Here is a 13,030-nt window from a genome sequence, read left to right as displayed (position 1 = left end):
TACATGTAGCAAACTGTGAAAATCAATGGGCAAATGGCTGTAGTCACAGGACCACAAGTGTGAAATTTTAGATTAAATAATTGACATATACATAAAAAAACACAATGGTACAATTTTATAAGTGAGGAGTGTGTATGCAATGTATTTATAGTTTTATAGCAATACCTTTAATTTTATCACAATGTAGATGTACATTGTCCTGAGGAAATCATCAACGTCTAATTTAGGGTATATTTCAGCTGTGTGGTAAAAATGTGTCACTGATAGCTGTTCTGTAATTATTGCATCATTGTTCTAATACTAGATTATGAAATCAATAATGTTATATAAATGTTTTCATTAAATGCATTTTGAAGAAAATTTAAAGATTTCATATCATTTATATTTCTTTTACATCCTGTTACTACATATTATGTAAGAGAGAAATAAGCAGTCACTATATATCAGCAACTATAATTTTCAGATCATCTAATATTACAAGGTTACTATTTCCTGTAAAACAAGGAAATACACTTTCTTTATGTGTCAGACTTGGGTATGGCATCCTATGAGGTAAGACAACATTTTTCACGTTGAAAAATATGAACTTTTTAAAAAAATTCACTAGAAGCCTGAGTATTCAAGTTTTACCCCATAATGTCTAAATAAAAAGAATTGTTATGGAAGTAGATTTGGAGATACAACATATATGACCGCACCATCTTGGACATAGTTGAGTGCTGTCAACATTTTTAGCCCTGACAATTACTGGGGAATGCCACCTATGATTGAAATGTGCCATTACCAATCTCTGTCAGCTGTACCACCAACCATCATATTGTCCAACAGGTAGAGGATTTGGTGGCTCTTTTAGAACATTATTTAATTTGTTACATGTGTGGACAAAAGACGACTTATATCTAGGAATATAGGTTATTTTCATTGGGTATAGTTATGTGGGTTCAGAATTTTTCTATAAAATCGTTAGTAGTACAAGGAAGTCAGATGCCACTAATATATGTTTAGAGGTTCAGGAAATTGGCCTGGAGACAGAATTCCTAGAGTGTATAGATTATTCTCTGCCAAACAGTAACTAAGAGGCCTTTCTGAGACCCTATAGACCATTATAAAAATACCAAAGGAAGCAATTTAAAAGCTAAGAACTTCTAGTTAGTTTTATGTGTATTGGGTTCATTGTTCCTTAGAAATACTGCTCTCCATTTGTTACACTGAAAGTCTTATTGATACATCTAAAGCACTCTTCCTTAAACCTCACAAGTGAAAGAAACCACAGTGTTAATCTTCATTCAATTCTATATATAAACATTTATTTTAGGATGTATTTTGGTTGTTGTTTTTGTTTGCTTGAGGTAAGGTCTTATTATGTGCCCTGGCTGGCCTTAAACTCACAATGATCCTTCTGCATCAGCTTCTCAAGTAACAGGATAACAGCTGTGCACCACCACATTTGGCTGGATGTGGTTATTAATATTATATTTGCTTTATTTTTAGGATTATAATAGACATTGACACTATGTTAGGTAAAAACAAAAGCTAGGTATCAATAACAATGGAAAAGCCAGAGTGATAGAGTGGTGCATGCTAGCAGTCCCAGCTGATCAGGAGCCCACGGCTTGGAGACCAGCCTGGGCAGCATAGCAAGAGTGTTTCAGGGGCAAAGGAGAGGTGAGATATTCTCTTTTTCAAGGAAGAATTTCAGCTACAGTAACCCTGAGAATGGCTTCTTTTAGTTTTTCTTTCATAAACACCTTTACTTTGTTTTCCCATTTACTTTGCAGAGAGGTTAAGAATAGCTTACAGCATCCACTCTGTATTCTCAGTGTGGATTTAATTTTCTGAGCATATGTCTGCACTACAATTCCATTCCAGGGGAATCTACTGACATGCACATGTAATAAGAACAGGAAACTGCCTACATTTGGTGTGCCTGAGAATTTAGAACGTGCAGTGCATTATTTGAACTCAGGTTGGGCAACTCTGTTGCTGTATTTTATTCACAAATTATTGGTCACCCATAAAACTTCACAAATAAATTGGACAATCCTGAATACTTTGCATTTGTTATGACATTTTTCCCACTTGGTTCGTATCTTATTTCTCATTTCCGACAGCGTGATTTTTTTTTGTGCTAACTGCATGGGCACCTTGGCATACTGCTTGCTTTAACTGAAAACTGTTAGCCTAGAACTCTTTTGTATATTTCTGTTTTCATTAATCATTCTCTAGAAGAGAATGCACTTTGTTTTACTAATATGTTGTGTTTACAATGAAGTACATGCATAAAAATGCACAGAGGACACAATTGCTAAACTAATGATACTGCAATAGCTTTGTGAATGTACTGTACTTTGGAGGTAATGAAGTCTCTGGAGGATTTCTTGGCGTATATGAATTTATCAAACTCAGATTTAAAGCACTAGGAAAGAAAAAGGAAGAAGAATAACTTAAGGATTTCTAGAATACTTTTAGTTTTATAATTATCACTCCATTCTGAAATCAAATTTCCATTGATTCCACAGTCCAGTGATGCATAACTCGTTTTCCTTTTTGCTGAGGAGGTTGGTACCTTTCTGGTTATCACATAATGATCTCAATGATAAAAGTGAAGAGCTGAGCACTGTTTAAGGACCCCTCCCCATGCAGTCTCACTTTCACCTCCTTTCGTTTCTGTGGAAGGATTCATAGTAAGTTATGAAAGCACAATCCTTGTATCACTTACTCTTGAAAACAATACTTTAACTTTTTTTGACATCACTTTATTACAAAATATATCAAAGTGAAACTATTACACTTAAGCTTCTACAGTATCCCCAGGAAGTATTTATAAATTTTTGTCACTAAATATAATGTCTGTCATATTATTTTTTTAAAATGTTATTCTATAAAACAATCATTTATTCATTTATTTCTACACTCAAATGGCTTGTCTCCTCTAGAGTTTTGTAGAGTATCTTATATCTACAGCAATTTCCTTACATGCTTCAGCGAAGAATTTTGACTAATCCTGGTCACTATTTTTATTCTACTCTATTTTCCTTGTACATCATTTATCCACACTTATAAAAATTCTGGAATATTTTACTAATTTATAAACAATGATGTATGCACTGGAATTTATATTTCATAAGCTCACTGATCTCACTGGTACAAGTTTTAAATTGAGAATTGCATTTCAAACCCTTAATTTGTCTTATAAACCTAGACAGATATAGTTTCATATTTAGTAAAATGATATGCAAACTAGGAAACCATAAAGCCTTGACTTTTCACCATTAGTTGAATTAAGAAGACATAACACTGTATTAGTTGACAGATTTTTCCCTCCCAAAGGTCCTTGAATTTCAATATATCCCATAGTAGAGGAAAAGATGCCCAATCGTGGAGCAACTCACCAAAATCCAGTTTTTCCTCATCTGCTTTACCACTTGATTATTTACCATGTTAAATAAATTGCAGGCCCAATCTCCTTCAAAATTAAATTTACTGATAAATTTTCCCATTGGATGATTTTTGCAAAATGACATTAGAGAAAAGAACAAAACAACTATATTCTAAGTCTCAAAATATTTGTAGGAAATATAGTGATACCATAAGGTACACAGAGACTGGATACGAAAAACAGAACTGTGAAAAGCTCTTCCACTCTTATTGCTGCTACTACCAGAAGATTCAACTGAGTTCCCCGTAAAGCTTATGAAGCTGCAACACAAATTCTCCTTAACCTTGAATAAGAATAATTGAAGTGTGTTTGAGAGCACCCATTAAAAAATCTATCAAATTGAAACTATTCTCTAAGAATTATATGGTATCTTCCATAATGAATGTAGGTTAATTTGTCAGTTCCTATCCATATTTCAAAATGGTATTCCATGAAATAACAACTTACTTAGCTTTTCTAATCCACTGAAATAGTCCCATTCCTCCTCAGTATTTTATGCCATATCTCATCTCAATTGAAAGTTCCCTGTACACTTTTTCCAAGTTTTTATGAAAATATATATAACACTTTTTACTTGCTTTTTTCCTTGCGCCTATGGTATTTTTATTAAAAGTATGTCATATTTAACCTTTTTGTACATATATTGATGTCTGTTTCATTTTATATTTCCTCAATTTGTTAAATTTCATGAGGATCCAACTTCTACATAGCATTTAATTTAAAACACCTAGTGCGTCTCAAAAAATCTCGGGTCAGAACAAACAATACAAGGAGCAAGGAGAGTGTCATTTAATACCTGGGATACGACCTATCAGTTGAATTTAGTGGGCATTTCTCTGTCTCAGTTCATACATGTTTTTCTCTGTCCAAAAGTTTTATTGACCTCAAGCTATCTCTTATGGGAATGAAAAGATATCTAACATTGAAGCAACTCACCAAAAACCAGGTTTTCTTAATGTTGATGTTTTATTTGATGATCCTTCTCTTTTTTAGTAAAACTCATAAGCTGTCTCAATCAGTGCTAAATGGTGTTGAGTAGTTTCCTATTCCTTTAAAAGTACTGAGTGACTTTTACACACTTGAATTGAATAAAAGAGTCAACTAATAACATTTCCCAACTGCCAAGATACTTGGAAGTGTCTTAGAATTTCCCTTGAGGAAGAGAACACCCTTCCGGCTGGGTCCCATGCTCTTGTTTTTTCTCCCCTGAATGTTTGCCTGTGGAGACAGAGCCCCAAGAGAATCCTGAGATTTTGCTGACATGATCTATTAATTAATGGAAAATAACTCTGTTTTCTATTACCTACTGTATAATTTGTACATAGCATTAAAATAATATAGTCTTTAAAACAAACAAAATATCTTCCTTTCATACAAATGTAATAGTATTGGAAAGGGAAAAACAAAAGCAATAAAAAGTGCAACTCTGTTCTATTATTTTCAGCATAATTATTCCTGATGAGCATTTAATACATTTCCTTTGTTTGTGTGTTTGTATATTTATTTAGACAGAAATATACTTTATGTTGTTCTAAACAATCCCTTTATGATGAAACAAATAGAATTAATATTTTCTTTAGATTATCAAGTATCTTTATTACTAATTTACCAATCCTAAATGACAATGATCTGCATTGTTTTCCCAAAATGGCATGAAGGTTTTGGTTATGAAAGTTGTGTATATGATATTACTTTCTTAACATCCTCCTGCTGTGTGATTACCTTACAGCTTTATGTAAATATTTCTTAAAATATATAAATATATTTAGATTAAGATAAAAAGGCTGTGTATATATTACAGATTGCAACTAATTTTCTTTGGTTAAAGTAGAGAATTTTAAGAGATTCTGTGAATCAAACACTCTGAATCATATAAACAATGATGAAAACTACTTAGTTCTATAGCATGACATTTTTATTACTTCAGCAAAATAGAATTAATCCTAGAAGTACCTACAATCTACTCTTTTTTTACAAAGAGAAAAAGTTTCTTGTTTATGGTACAAAAGTGAAATTATCTGAAAGAATTGTGACAGGAGATAAGAAAGAAATATCAAAGTAGACTGCAGAAAGAAATTCAGGATGACTTGGTCAATAAACCTCTTAAATATTTTCATAACAAAATACATTTATTAAGCTATGCACACATGTAATACATAGAGACATTTTTATAAAGTTGGAATGGGGCATTTAATTACAATCCCTGCCTGGACAATCAACACTAGTAGAAGAAAATATCACATTGAAAAGTTTATTCAGCATGATCAAGTGGGATTCATCCCAGAAATGAAAGAATGTTTCAGCACACACCATAAAGTGATCCATTCCATAAACTGGATGTGAAGCATGTGCATCGCCAAGTATGATTTTTTTCTAAGATTTGGAATTAAAAAGTTGCCCTATTACACCACATTGTTTTCAACATAGAAATGGAATTTGTAACCACATAAATCAGGCAAAGGGAATAAATAACATCCAAAATATAAGTGAAGAAATTGAATTATTTTGTTTTCAGTTGATGTGATAATATATAGAGAGAACTGTAAACAGTCATCAAAAATTAGGACTAACAAATTCAGTAAAGCTATGACATACAAATCTAGTGGAGAAAATTTGTAGTATTTCTAAATATCAGTAATCAGTTATCTGAAGTGGAAATGAAAACAGCATTACATTTAAAAGGTCTACCAAAAAGCAAGGTGTAAGAGCTCCATGACCAAAACTTTTAAAACACTAGTGAAAGAAACTGAAGAAATAAATCATATAATAAAAGATATCCAAAACGTACAATAGATACTATAATAGTAAGTGCTTGCCTGGAAAGTGTAGTCCTGTGCTTGATACCCAGTACCAAAAAAAAAAAAAAAAAAAAAAAAAGAGAGAGAGAGAGAGAGAGAGAGAGAGAAAGGGAAAGAAATGTCTAAAATGAGAAGGAAAAATTGGGATGGGGGAAAAAGAAAAGAAAGAAAAATGGTAGAATATACATAATTACACTATTGATCTCTGTTAGCCCAATAAAAGAATGGATTATGCTTTTTATTTTAAAAAAGGGTAAAATAAAACAGATCAGAAACAAAACAATGTAAGTGGTACAGATTTCAAAGCAACACAACAGGAGAGCAACAGTGACTACCATAATGTCGCTTGCTTTCTTCTAAATAGTTGTATACATCTTCACAGACAATGAATCCACACAAAACTAAATACTATATAACTGATCAGAATAGAGCAATGAAGGCATTACAGGCCTTCAAAACCAGACAATAGGGAAATTAACAGTGGCTCCCACATGCCTCTTGTTCTCTTCAAAATAGCTGTCCACTCCAAACCTTCATGTATGTTGAAATTAAACTATACAAAACAGACCAAAACCACTCTGGACAAAGAATAGAAGCCATAATGTCTATTTTTCTTCAAAGTAGCTGTTCATGTCATCAAGCATGATATAATCGATTCTCGTAAACTGTTTAGCAGAAGTTCTAGGCATGTATAAGCCTCTATATGTATTCCTACTTTTTCTGCATTAGAGGGAAAATCATACCAAACCAAATAAAACAAAACAGATTACTAGAAAAATAAGAAACAAAAAAGAAAAATAAATAATAATAGCAAAGAGCCCAAAACAATGAGGATATAGGCTTTCAAAACAGTTCTGTAGGAACAGAACTAAGGTTGATATTTTACATAGCAATCACAAGAATTCCTCAGGTCGCCTGACACAAATGAGCAAAACTGTTCCAATCCTATGAATATTAACTGCTTTTGTTCTATGAACTTATAGAATTTATAGTACAATCATCATAGCTATTCTGTGTGTTTACACGAATTTAGTTATCTTTTTCTTTTCTCTTTTATTTTATCCTCTGTTTCCCTGAGATACTGATTTTTTCCCCTTTGAGCAGATTCTTACCCTTTCACTGTAATTATTGAGGATTTTGCATCTTATGCACTGTTACCATTTCTTACATATGGAGACAATACATTATTTACTAATGTGAGTTAATTTGCATCTATTTATTTATAAATATCTCAATGTGATCATTCTTTACAGCTGAGTAGTACTCGATTGTATAAAAATACGACATCTTTTTTATCCATTACTCAGTGCATAGTCATTTAGGTTGTTTCCAAGATATGACTATTACAAATTGTGCTGCTATAAACGTGGGTGTACATATATCACTGTGGTATGATGCTTTCAGGGCTTTTGAAAATATGCCAAGAATTATAATACCTGGGTTTAATGGGACTTCAAATCCCAGTTTTTGAGGAAGGTCCAGTGTTTGCACTAGTCAAAACTCCTACCAACGGTGTAGAATTATCCATTTTTCCGCATAGCCTCTCCAGCATTTGTTGTTGGTAATTTTCTTTATCATGGCCATTGTTTCAGGAGTAAGACGGAATCTCAGTGCATTTTTAATTGCATTTCTCTGAAGAACAATGGTGCTAAACATTTTTACATGTATTTATTTGTTATTTGCATTTCTTCACCTGAGAACTGTGTATTCATCTCAGATGCCCATTTTTCATTTGGGCCTTTCAATTTTGGGGCCTGTTTTTTTTTTTTTTTTTTTTTTTTTTTCATTCTTCATATGTTCTAGACAGAAATCCTTTATCTGAGTGATAGTCAACTAAAATTTTCAAAATTCATGGGTTTCTTTTATTCTTTGTTGGAGATTTCCTTTGACATGCAAACATTTTTAATAAGATCAGATCCCAGTGTTTAATTCAGGGAAGTATTTCAAATGTGGTTTGATTTTTGTTCATGAATTCTCTACCTACCCCTATGTCTTCAAGATTTCTACCTACTTTGTCTTTCAGAATATTTCTGTTTGAACATTTAGATCTTTGATCCATTTTAACTTTAACTTAGTACATAGTGGTAGGTATCAGTCTACTTTTAGTTTTTGCATATGGAGAGCCAGTTTTTCCAGCATCATTTATTAAAGAGACTATCTTTCTTCCAACGAATGTGCTTGACCCCATTGTCAAAGCTAAGGTTTCTGAGTGTGTTTGTAGTTGTAGTTATATCTTCTAATCTATATCATTGATCTTCAGGACAGTTTTTATTCCAGTACCATGCTGATTTTATCACAGTAGTTTTGTAGTATTACTTCAGGTCAGGAATTGTGATGCCTCCTGCCTTGCTTTGTTGCTCAGAATTGCCTTTGCTATTCTAGGTTTTCTCTGGTTCCAGATGAATTTTTATGAATGGTTTCTTTATGTCTGTGAGGTACGCTAGTGTGAGTTTGATGGGGATTGCATTAAATTTGCATACAACTTTGTAAAAATGGCCATTTTCACAATATTTGTTCTTCCCAGCCATGAGCAGAGAATGTTTCTCATTTTCTGAGATTCTCTTTAACTTTTTCTTAAAGTTATTGTAATTTTTCAAGAATAGTTTTCACTCATTTCATCAGATTGATTCCTAAATATTTCATTCTTTGGATGCTATTATGCAGGGTGTGGCTTGTCTTTTCTCTCTCAGTGATTTTGGCATTTGTGTATATAAATGCTATTGATTTTTGATTGTTGACATTGTTTCAAGATATATTACTGAATTTATTACACCTAGGAGCCTTTCAATGGAGTTTTGGAAGACTTCTCTGTAGAGTATCATGCTATCTGCAAATAATAATTTATCTTCTATTTTTCTTATCCTCACTCCTTTTATTTCTCTCTCTTTTCTAATTTCTCTGGCTAGTATTTCCACCACTACATTGAATAGGAGTGTTAATATGAACATCCTTGTCTTGTTCATGATTTTAGAGTAAAGGCTTTCAGTTTTGGGCTGTTTAATATGTTGCTGGTTCTTGGTTTGTCATAGATGGCTTTTATCATATTGAGGTCAAGACTATTCCAATTTTATGTAAGATTCTTAGCATGAATGAGTGTTGGACTTTATCATAAGACTTTTCTGCATCTATAGAAATGATCATGTGATTACTATTTTTTGTTCTATTGATATGGTAGATTACATTTATTGATTTTCATATGTTAAACTATCCCTGAATTTCGAGGTGAACCCCTCTTGGTCATGGTGTATAATTTTCTTGATGATTTCCTACATTTTTTGCCTATATATTATTGAGAATTTTTGCATCTATGTTCTTGAGGGAGATTGGTCTATAGTTCTCTTTTTTGGTTGGGTCTTTCTTAGGTTTTGGTATTAGAGTACTACTTTAATTCCGGAATGAGTTAGGGAGAATTACTTCCCTTTAAATTTCATTGAAGTGTTTGAGGCATATCAGCATTAAGTCCTCTTTGAAATTCTTGTAAAATTCTTCAGTAAATCCATCTGAACCTGGGTTTTTCTTTGTTGATAGATTTTCATTACATTTTAAATTTCATTTATTTAAATTTGTTTATTCAGCAGTTTTATGCCTTCTTGATCCAGCTTTGATAAATCATTTGTTTCTAAGAATGTGTCCATTTCTTCTGTTTTATCAAGCCTATGAGAGTAAAGGTTTTGAAATAGGTATTAATGATATGTATTTTCACTGGATCTGCAGTGATTTCAAACTTTTCATTCCTTATCATATGAGTTTGAGATATTTCTTGCCTTTTTAAGTAAAGTTGGCTAGTGGTTTATCAATTTTATTTATTCTTTCAAAAAACCAAATCTTGAAAGTATTATTTAAAGATAAAAAAGAGTAGAAATATTACATAATTTCAAAAAAAGTAAATAATCACTATTTGATAAATTACATATTGTCTCTTAGAAATAGTTGTTCAAGTTACAAAAGTAAAGCACAAAACAAATAGTTCTGTTCAACAACCCAATAAAAACAGTAATATGGAAATCAATTCTTCTCACTTAAACATACATGCAGTTATATCCTTTAGAGCACTTTCTTTTTTTTTTACAACAATTATACATTTTGTGTTTTATTATTCCTACATTGCTTATTACTTTTTACTCTAGAGACACAAGGTGGTATATATGACTATTATTCTTATTTATTTCACTAATGGAGATAGTCTCAATTTGTCTCCATTTGCATATGAAAGGTCTCAAGATCATTCTTTAATAGCTAATATTTCATTGTACAAAAATACCACATCATTTTCATCCCCTTTGTGGTTGATGGGCATCTTGGTTGTTTCCAAGGTTTAGTTATTACATGTTGTGCTGCTATGAACAGAGCACATATATCTATGTGATATAGCACATATATCACTGTGATATGATCTTTTCAGTTTTTCTGGAAAAAAACAATAAAGAGAATAGCTGGATTGAATGGAACTTCCAATCCCAGTTTTCTGACAATTCTCCATATTGATTTCCATAGTGGTTGCACCAGTCTACACTCCCACCAACAGTGGAGGAGTGTTCCTTTTTCCTCAGGGCCTTGCCCACATTTGTTAGCAGCTGATTTCATGATTGCAGCTAAAATCTCAATGCTGTTTAATTTGCATTGCTTGAATGACTGTGATGAACATTTCTTCATGTATTTATTTGTCATTTTTATATCTTCATCTGAGAAATGTGTGTTCATCTCAAATAACCCTTTTGGAGAGGGTCTTTGAAATTTGGGGGCTTGATGTTTTTCAATTCTTTATATGTTCTGGGTATAAGTACTTTGTCTGAGTGGTTGCTGGCTAAAATTCTTTCCAATTCTGTTTTTTTTTTCACTCTGTTGGTGATTTAATTTGAAGTGCAGAAACTTTTCAATAATATGAGATCCCAGTTCTTGATACTTTGAAGTGTTTCCCATGAAGTTTGTGTTTTGTTCATGAATTTTCTGCCTACCAAGACTTATAGCTTCCTTATCTTCCAAGAGTTGTAGCTTCCTTATCTCCCAGTAGATTTAGTGTTTCTGTTTTAATATTTAGATATTTGATCCATTTAGTCTTTAGTTTTTTGCATGGTGGTAGGCATGGATCTCGTTTCAGGCTTCAGCATGTGGAGAGCCAACTTTTACTACAACACCATTTATTAAAGAGGCTACTCTTCTTCTAGTGAACATGTTTAGCCCCTTTGTCAAATATCAGGTAGCTGAGTGTCTTTGTATTTCTCGAATGACTAATGATGGTGAACACTTTCTTGTGTATTTATTTGACATTTGTATTTCTTCATCTGAGAAGTGTGTATTCATCTGAGATGTTCATTTTTGGATTGGATCCTTGAATTTTGTCTGATTTTTAAAAATTCTTATATGTTTTAGGTAAAGGTCCTTTGTCTGATGGACAGTTCACTAAGATTGTTTGCCAGTTTTTAGGTTTTATTTCCATTGTGCTGGAGATTTCTTTTGACATGCAGAAACATTTTAATAAGACATGATCCGAATTATTGATTATTTCCCTTGCAGTTTGATTCCTGTTCATGAATTCTCTACCTAGCCATATGACTTCAAGATTTTTATCCATTTTGTATTGCAACAGATTTAGTGTTTCTGCTTTAAATTCAGATCTTTGATCCATTTGGATTTTAATTTAGTACATGGTTATAGGCTTCAGTCCAGTTTTAGATTTTGGCAAAGGAGAGCCAGTTTTCCTAGCACTATTTTTTAAAGAAACTGTCCTTCTTCCAGTGAACATGTTTGGCCCCTTTATCAAAGTTAAGGTGATTGAGTGTGTTTGTAGTTGTGGGTGGACCTTCTAATCTATTCCACTGATATTTAGGTCTGTTTTTATTCTAGTACCATGATGAATTTATTACAGTTGCTTTGTAGTATAATTTCGAGTCAGGGATTGTGATGCCTCTTGCCTTGCCTTTCCTGCTTAGAAATGTCATTGTTCTTCTATATATCTTTTGGTTGCAGATGAATGTTAGGAGTGATTTCTACAGATAGATTAGGTATGTTGATGTCATTTTTATTGGGATTGCATTGAATCTGTATAACGGCTTTGGGAGAATGGCCATTTGCACAATATTGTTTCTCCCTATCCATGAGCAAAGGAGATCTTTCCATTTTCTGAGATAGTTTTCAAGTTCTTTCTTCAGTGTATTATAATTTTTCCTATAAAGATATTTCACTTTCGTGAGATTAATTCCTAAGTATTTCATTTTTTTGATGCTAGTGTGAAGTGTATGACTTCTCTTCTTTCTCTGCCTGTGATTTTGATGTTAGTGTATAGGAATTATATTGAATTTTGGGTATTTATTTTCTATCCAGCTACATTGCTGAATTTATTTATTATGACTAGGATACTTTCACTGGAGTTTTGGGGTGTTCTATGTAGAGTATCGTGTCATCTGCAAATAATGGTAATTTAAATTCTTCTTTTTCTATCTTTACAGATTTTATTTCTCTCTTGTCTAATTTCTCTGGCTGGTATTTCCAGCACTGTTTTGAATAGGAGCAATGATAAGGGATATCCTTGCCTTGTGCTGGATCTTAAGTAAAGGTCTTCAGTTTTTGGCCATTTATTATGATACTGGCTATTATTTTGTCATATGGCCTTTATCATACTGAGGTAAAGACCATCTATTTCAATTTTCTTTAAGGTTCTTGTCATGAATAAATGTTGGACCTTATCAAAAAGCCTTTTCTGCATCTATAGAAATGATCATGTGATTCTTATTTCTGGCTTTATTGATATGGTGAATTACATTTATTGACTAACCTTTGTTGAACCATCTCTGCA

This window comes from Cavia porcellus, unplaced genomic scaffold (assembly GCF_034190915.1).
Source record: "Cavia porcellus strain 051 isolate PalLab524CR breed Dunkin Hartley unplaced genomic scaffold, mCavPor4.1 scaffold_14, whole genome shotgun sequence".
NCBI classification, from domain to species: Eukaryota; Metazoa; Chordata; class Mammalia; order Rodentia; family Caviidae; genus Cavia; species Cavia porcellus.
The sequence above is the reverse complement of the archived record's forward strand: the minus strand, read 5'-3'. Positions refer to the sequence as shown.